Genomic DNA, 8,438 nt, shown 5'->3' on the forward strand with positions numbered 1-8,438 from the left:
TTAGAAGGCTTGACAAGGTAGATGCAGAGAGGCTGCTCTCCCTGGCTGGAGACTCTCGAACTAGGGGTCATAGTCTCAAGATGAGGGGTCGGCCATTTAGGACCGAGAAGAGGAAAACAATTACTCAGCGGGTTGTGAATCTTGGGAATTTTCTGCCCCCCAGAGGGCTGTTGATGCTCAGTTGTTGAATATCTTCAAGACTGACATCGATCGATTTTTGGACACTGAGGGAATCAAGTGATATGTGGATACGGTGGGAAAGTGGAATTGAGGTCGAAGTTCAGCCATGATCTTATTTAATGGAGGAGCAGGGTCCAGGGGCCGTATGGCCTACTTCTGCTGTACTGTACAGGAAAATCTATGCACCAACCAACTCGACATCTTTGCTTCACAATTTGGCAAAGGTTTTGCTATTTAACAATAAAAGAGGAAGAACTTTAATTTATAAAGCGCCCTTCACGATCAAAGCAGGTCCGAAAGCGATTTGTAGCCAATGAAGTGTTTTTTGTAATGTAATCACTGTTGTAATGTAGGAACATAGCAGCCGATTTTCACAGAGCAAGGTCCCATAAACAGCAATGTAATAATAAGCAGATCATCTGTACTGGTGATGTTGGTTGAGGGATAAACATTGACCAGGACACTCGGTTGAACTCGCCTGCTTTTTTTCCAATAGTGCATTAGACTATTTCACGTCCACCTGTGAGAGAATATAGAGCCTCTGTTTAATGTCTTATCTGAAAGACAGATCCTCTCAGAGTACCAAACTCCATTAGTTCTGCACTGGACTAATCCAGTAAGCCTAGATTTTGTGCTGAAGTCTCTGGAGTGGGAGTCGAAACTACAATGTCCAATATCAGAGTTAAGGAGGCTATCAACTGGGCCACTACTGACACCTTACAACAAAGCCCAGCGAGTTCAATTACTAATACATTATAAATCATATGCCTGCACCTAATATTGTTTTTAAAAAGTACTTACACTTCTGCGTCACCTCTTTCCATTAGAAATTCCTATATTGTATTAATTTTTACAATAAAAAACTGCCTCTGTAAATGTGAAATGCTGTAATTACACCTGTCCACCAGAGGTGACGCTGTAGAACCTCGATTCTATAACTCCCACCTTCTCAGCATGTTTGCAAAAACCTCTGATATTTCAACAAACTCTACTTGCTTCAGAAATTGCCAGATATTTTACTACTTTACTGTAAATCTACAACAATTTTAAACAAAGTATGCATACACTTCCTAATATAGACAAACAAATACATAACGTCGGACTTTAAAAGGAGATTTACAGAATACAAACTCATTATTTCGCCAGAAGAATGCAGTATGTGAGTGGATGATAGTTGCACAATACAAATTGATTATTGATCCAGTAAAATGCAGTGAGTGGGGGATAGTTACATAATATATATTGATTATTGATCCAGTAAAATGCAATGAGTGGAGGATAGTTACATAATATAAATTGATTGTTTCTCCAGCAATATTTCAATCGAGAGCTGGACCTCTTTCAGGCTGGGGAAGATCATCGCATGCAAAAGGTAGGTAATGCATAGAATTATCCAGAGCCAGAATAACCTCCTACTCCAGTTTCGATCTCCTAAGGGTCGAGAGGAAACTCCAAGATTCCCCCTCCCCCCAGATTGGCCTGAGTTTTCATTTGTTTTTTCGCCTCTCACAGGAGATGGCGTAGTTTTGGGTGGAGTGGGGATTGTATTTAGTGTGAAACACAAGGTATGAGAATTGCATGAGACAGGCTGGATGCACCAGAGTATCTTTTGCTGTTAGTTCTTGTTCGTATGTTTGTATGTTTGTAAAATGCAATGAGGGGAGGATAATTACATAATACAAATTATGTGTGTAAAATTAATCCCAGTCAGTTACAGCAGTGATTGACGGGGGAATTACCCAATCATCTCCATTCTGGCCGAAAACAGTGGCCACACTACTTGCAGCCCTAAATAAATGGTGAATTTCAGCTATAAGCGGGGTTGAGTGGTGCTGGCGAATTAAAGATCTAAAATGAAATTGAGAGTGCATTGGCCGCGAATCGAACACAGATCACTCATGGGGAAAGCGAAATTTCGATCACTGATCTTCAGCAAAGTGATGGAAGGTTTCGTCGACGGTGCTATCTAGCGGCACTTACTCACAAATAACCTGCTCACTGATGCTCAGTTTCGGTTCCGCCAGGATCACTCGGCTCCAGACCTCATTACAGCCTTGGTACAAACATGGACATAAGAGCTGAATTCCAGAGGTGAGGTAAGAGTGACTGCCCTTGACATCAAGGCAGCATTTGACCGAGTGTGGCACCAAGGAGCCCGAGTAAAATTGAAGTCAACGGGAATCAGGGGGAAAACTCGCCATCGGCTGGAGTCATACCTAGCAAGAAGGAAGATGGTAGTGGTTGTTGGAGACCAATCATCTCAGCCCCAGGACATTGCTGCAGGAGTTCCTCAGGGCAGTGTCCTAGGCCCAACGATCTTCAGCTGCTTCATCAATGACCTTCCCTCCATCATAAGTTCGGAAATGGGGATGTTCGCTGATGATTGCACAGTATTCAGTTCCATTCGCAACCCCTCAGATAATGAAGTCCGTCCCCGCATGCAGCAAGACCTGGACAACATCCAGGCTTGGGCTCATAAGTGGCAAGTAACATTCGCGCCAGACAAGTGCCAGGCAATGACCATCTCCAACAAGAGAGAGTCTAACTATCTTACCATTGGCATTCAACGGCATTACCATCGCCGAATCCCCCACCATTAACATCCTGGGGGTCGCCATTGACCAGAAACTGAACTGGACCAGCCACATAAATACTGTGGCTACAAGAGCAGGTCAGAGGCTGGGTATTCTGCGGCGAGTGACTCAACTTCTGACTCCCCAAAGCCTTTCCACCATCTCCAAGGCACAAGTCAAGAGTTTGATGGAATACTCTCCACTTGCCTGGATGAGTGCAGCTCCAACAACACTCAAGAAGCTCGACACCATCCAGGACAAAGCAGCCCGCTTGATTGGCACCCCATCCACCACCAGGAAGTAATGCTCAGGGTGGATAAGGGGGAACCAATGGATGCAGTATATTTGGATTTCCAAAAGACGTTCGATAAGGTACCATATAAAAGATGACTGCACACGATAAGAGCTCATGGTGTTGGGGTAATATACTGGCATGGATAGAGGATTTGCTAACTAACAGAAAACAAAGAGTCAGGATAAAAGGGTCATTTTCCAAATAACAATCTGTAACTAGTGGGGTGCCACAGGGCTCCGTGCTGGGGCCTCAACTATTTACAATATATATCAATGACTTAGATGAAGGAACAGAGTATCTTATGGCCAAGTTTGCTGATGATACAAAGATAGGTGGAAAAGCAAGTTGCGATGAGGGCACAAAGTGTCTGCAAAAGGATATTGTCAGGTTAAGTGAATGGGCAAACATTTGGCAGATGGAATATAACGTGGCAAAATGTGAAGACATCCACTTTGAGAGGAAAAATAAAAAAGCAAATATTAATTGAATGGAGAAATACTACAAAATGCTGCAGTACAGAGGGATCTGGGTGTCCTCGTACATGAAACACAAAAAGTCAACATGTAGGTGCAGCAGGTAATCCGGAAGACAAACGGAATATTGGCCTTTATTTATGTGGGAGCGGAGTGTAAAAGCAGGGAAGTCATGCTAAAACTGTACAGGGTGCTGGTGAGACCGCACCTGGAGGACAGCATACAGTACTGGTGCCCTTATTTAAGGAAGGACATACTTGCATTGGAGGCAGTTCAGAGAATCATAGAAGTTTACAACATGGAAACAGGCCCTTCGGCCCAACATGTCCATGTCGCCCAGTTTATACCACTAAGCTAGTCCCAATTGCCTGCACTTGGCCCATATCCCTCTATACCTATCTAACCCATGTAACTGTCCAAATGCTTTTTAAAACACAAAATTGTACCCGCCTCTACTACTGCCTCTGGCAGCTCATTCCAGACACTCACCACCCTTTGAGTGAAAAAATTGCCCCTCTGGATCCTTTTATATCTCTCCCCTCTCAGCTTAAATCTATGTCCCCTCGTTATAGCCTCCCCTACCTTTGGGAAAAGATTTTGACTATCTACCTTATCTATGCCCCTCATTATTTTATAGACTTCTATAAGATCACCCCTTAACCTCCTACTCTCCAGGGGAAAAAGTCCCAGTCTATCTAACCTCTCCCTATAAGTCAAACCATCAAGTCCCGGTAGCATCCTAGTAAATCTGTTCTGCACTCTTTCTAGTTTAATAATATCCTTTCTATAATAGGGTGACCAGAACTGTACACAGTATTCCAAGTGTGGCCTTACTAATGTCTTGTACAACTTCAACCAGACATCCCAACTCCTGTATTCAATGTTCTGACCAATGAAACCAAGCATGCCGAATGCCTTCTTCACCATCCTATACACCTGTGACTCCACTTTCAAGGAGCTATGAACCTGTACTCCTAGATCTCTTTGTTCTATAACTCTCCCCGACGCCCCACCATTAACGGAGTAGGTCCTGGCCTGATTCGATCTCCCAAAATGCATCACCTCACATTTATCTAAATTAAACTCCATCTGCCATTCATCGGCCCACTGGCCCAATTTATCAAGATCCCGTTGCAATCCCAGATAACCTTCTTCACTGTCCACAATGCCACCAATCTTGGTGTCATCTGCAAACTTACTAACCATGCCTCCTAAATTCTCATCCAAATCATTAATATAAATAACAAATAACAGCGGACCCAGCACCGATCCCTGAGGCACACCGCTGGTCACAGTCCTCCAGTTTGAAAAACAACCCTCTACAACCACCCTCTGTCTTCTGTCGTCAAGCCAATTTTGTATCCAATTGGCTACCTCACCTTGGATCCCGTGAGATTTAACCTTATGTAACAACCTACCATGCGGTACCTTGTCAAAGGCTTTGCTAAAGTCCATGTAGACCACATCTACTGCACAGCCCTCATCTATCTTCTTGGTTACTCCTTCAAAAAACTCAATCAAATTCGTGAGATATGATTTTCCTCTCACAAAACCATGCCGACTGTTCCTAATCACTCCCTGCCTCTCCAAATGCCTGTAGAAGGTTCACCTGGTTGATTCCAGGTATGGATGGGTTGTCTCATGAGGAAAGATTGTACAGGTTGGGTCTATACTCGTTGGAGTTTAGAAGAATGAGAGGAGACCTAACCGAAAAATACAAGATTCTGAGGGGACTCGATAGGGTAGATGCTGAGAGGATGGAACCCCTCATGGAGGAATCTAAAACTAGGGGCAATAGTCTCAGAATAAGGGTTCGCACGTTTAAGACGGAAATGAGGAGGAATTTCTTCTCCCAGAGGGTCATGAATCTTTGGAATTCTTTACCCCAAAAAGCTGTGGAGGCTGAGCCATTGAATACATTCAAGGCTGAGTCAGACAAATTTTTGGTCAGCAAGGGAGTCAAAGGATATGGGGAAAAGGCGGGAAAGTGGAGTTGAGGTAAAAATCAGATCAGCCATGATCTCATTAAATGGCGGAACGGGGTCGAGGGGCCGAATGGCCAACTCCTACTCCCATCTATTTTGGTCTTATGATCACAGGGTGAGGCCCTTTAACTGGACAGGTCACACCGTGAGATCTCATGGTGTGGCCCCTTTAACTGGACGGGCCATACCGTGAGACACGGTCTTTATTGTATTGTATTGCTTCGAAATTGTGAAATTTAATTTTAACTCTGTGTATTCTTAAATTTTATGTAGTAATGTAATAAAAAAAGTTTACAGAAACCTTCGTGTGAAATGGGAACCGAATCTACAATGGGCTTATCAGTAAACAGGCATGTTGTCCATTGCTCCACTGGCCCAACTGATACAAGGTAAGTAGGAGCTCACACTCCCAAAGCGCTGCGGTATGAGCAGGTACCGAGTCGATCTTGGTCATGCCCACACGATTCCATGAGCCCAGGAGTGTCAAAAGGCGCACAGTGAACAATCACCAAAGGGAAAAACCTTAACTGCTTCCCATGGATAGCTCAGCTGGTCGAATCGAAGTGTTTAATACAAAAGTAGATCAAAATCATCCTTAGTGTCGCTGGTTCGAAGTAGTGAACGTGCTTTTGGAATAAGCAGCAATTAGCTCATGGCCGTTCTCATAACTTTACAGACAGCCGACTGCTTAACATGTTGGCGCTGAGGCACAGGGCACCTCTTTTCCGTTCTCAAACATTCAAGCTTTCTGTGTCTGCCCGAAAACGGCTGTTTTGCTCGAGCATTTGCGTCTGCTCACCGGCAGGGAGTGCCTTTGCGTAACAACACTTCAAACCGCTTTCAGGCAAAAGACTTCTGTCAGTCAGTCAGACAGACAGGGCCTTCGCTGCTCCCTCAAACTCGGGGCCGCTGTTCCTTTCCGGTGACCTCGTCTGCCTTCCGCAGGCTCGGGCTCTTCTCAGCATCATTCACGATTGCTGTGGCTTCCAGTTCTACTGTTGCTCACTTGCTGATGCTCGATACTACCGATTGGAGTAAAGTATTGATTGTATTCAGGGAGGGGGCCAACCCAAGGCAAGATTTCTCTGCTGGTCGTGGAGCCGCTTGGAGGCGAGTGCGAAGCAGCTACTGTGAAGGGCAATTTACAATAAACAACCACAAATATGGAATAATGGGGGCAGTAGAAACATGGATACAGAATTAGCTGCGGGACAGGAAACAGAGAGTCGTGGTGAACGGTTGTTTTTTCGGACTGGAGGGAAGTATATAGTGTTGTTCCTCAGCGGTCAGTGCTGGGACCACTGCTTTTCTTGATATATATTAATGACTTGGACTTGGGTGTACAGGGCACAATTTCCAAATTTGCAGAGGACACGAAATTGTTTTTTATTCGTTCATGGGATGTGGGCATCGCTGGCCATCCCTCATCGCCCTTGAGAAGGTGGTGGTGAGCCGCCTTCTTGAACCGCTGCAGTCCGTGTGGTGAAGGTTCTCCCACAGTGGAAGGGTAGTAAACAGTAAGAAGAATAGTGATAGACTTCAAGAGGATATAGACACGCCGTTGTCATGGGCGGACACGTGGCAGATGAACATTAACGTAGAAAAATGCGAATTGATGCATTTCGGTGGGAATAACGAGGAGAGACAATATAAACTAGAGGGCACAATTCTAAAATGGGTACAGGAACAGAGAGATCTGGGGGTGTATGTGCACAAATCATTGAAGGTGACAGTGCAGGTTGAAAAAGCAGTTCAAAACCATACGCGATCCATGGCTTTATAAATAGAGGCATAGAGTACAAAAGTATGGAAGTCATGATGAACCTTTATGAAACACTGGTTCGGCCATAACTGGAGTATTGTATCCACTCCTGGGCACCGCACTTTAGGAAAGATGTGAAGGCCTTGCAGAGGGTGCAGAAGAGATTTACTCGAATGATTCCAGGGATGAGGGATTTTAGTTTCATGGATAGACTGGAGAAGCTGGGATTGTTCTCCTTGGAACAGAAACTTTTGCGAGCAGATTTGATAGAGGTATTCAAAATCATGAATGATTTAGACAGAGTAGATAGAGAAAAACTGTTCCCATTGGCGGAAGGGTCAAGGACCAGAGGACATAGATTAAAGTTGATTGACAAAAGAACCAAATGTGACAGGAGGAAAAACTTTTTTACGCAGCGAGTGGTTAGGATCTGGAATGGACTGCCCGAGGGGGTGATTCAATCATGGAAAGGAAAACATTTGCAGGGCTCCGGGGATGGGGCGGGGGAGTGGGACAAGCTGGATTGCTCTTGCATAGAGCTGGTATGGACTCGATAGGCCAAATGGCCTCATTCCGTGCTGTAACCTTTCTATGATTCTGATAGAGTGCTCGCTGAGCATGTGAGAGATAGTAGGATCGTTTCTTGCATTCTCCACTCACCTTTTGACTTGGGTCAATTGTCCAGAAACAAAAGTGGTGTCAGTTTTCAGCGAGCCCATGGTCCATGTACTTCTTAAGCTTCACTGCGTGCTACGGTACAGAGGGGTCAAGGGGCAGCAAATCTTTTGGTGTGCTGCAGGCAGCAAAAATTCTTGATTTTGGTCTTGAGCAAAGATGGAAAAAAAAAGCTTAAAGATGCCTTCTCTGAGGATTGAACTCAGGACCTTCAGATTATGAGACTGACGCGCTGCCTGCTGCGCTAAGAAGGCACTTGATCCATATATATCCAGGCAGCACTACCAAGTAGGACAGTTTGCAAGTTGTAAAATCATAAACTAATCGGCAGTTTGCAAAAAACTCTCCATCCAGGTGGAAATCGAACCAACAATCTTCTGAATTCTGGCCAGACACGTTCTCCATTGCTCCACTAACCCAGGTTGTGGAGAGTAAGGAGCAGCTCACACTCTCAAAGCGCTGCGGTATGAGCAGGTACCGAGTCAGTCTCGATCA

At 44.7% G+C, this 8,438-nt stretch overlaps 1 non-coding gene across 1 annotated transcript; it reads right to left on the bottom strand.

The window, feature by feature from the left end:
- Positions 1-8,124: 8,124 nt before the first annotated feature.
- On the bottom strand, positions 8,125-8,197 carry trnam-cau (transfer RNA methionine (anticodon CAU)). The gene has a single exon. It is a non-coding gene; the product is annotated as a tRNA-Met (tRNA).
- Between the last annotated feature and the right edge of the window lie 241 nt (positions 8,198-8,438).

The sequence above is a fragment of the Heptranchias perlo genome, unplaced genomic scaffold, assembly GCF_035084215.1.
Source record: "Heptranchias perlo isolate sHepPer1 unplaced genomic scaffold, sHepPer1.hap1 HAP1_SCAFFOLD_129, whole genome shotgun sequence".
Lineage (NCBI taxonomy): Eukaryota > Metazoa > Chordata > Chondrichthyes > Hexanchiformes > Hexanchidae > Heptranchias > Heptranchias perlo.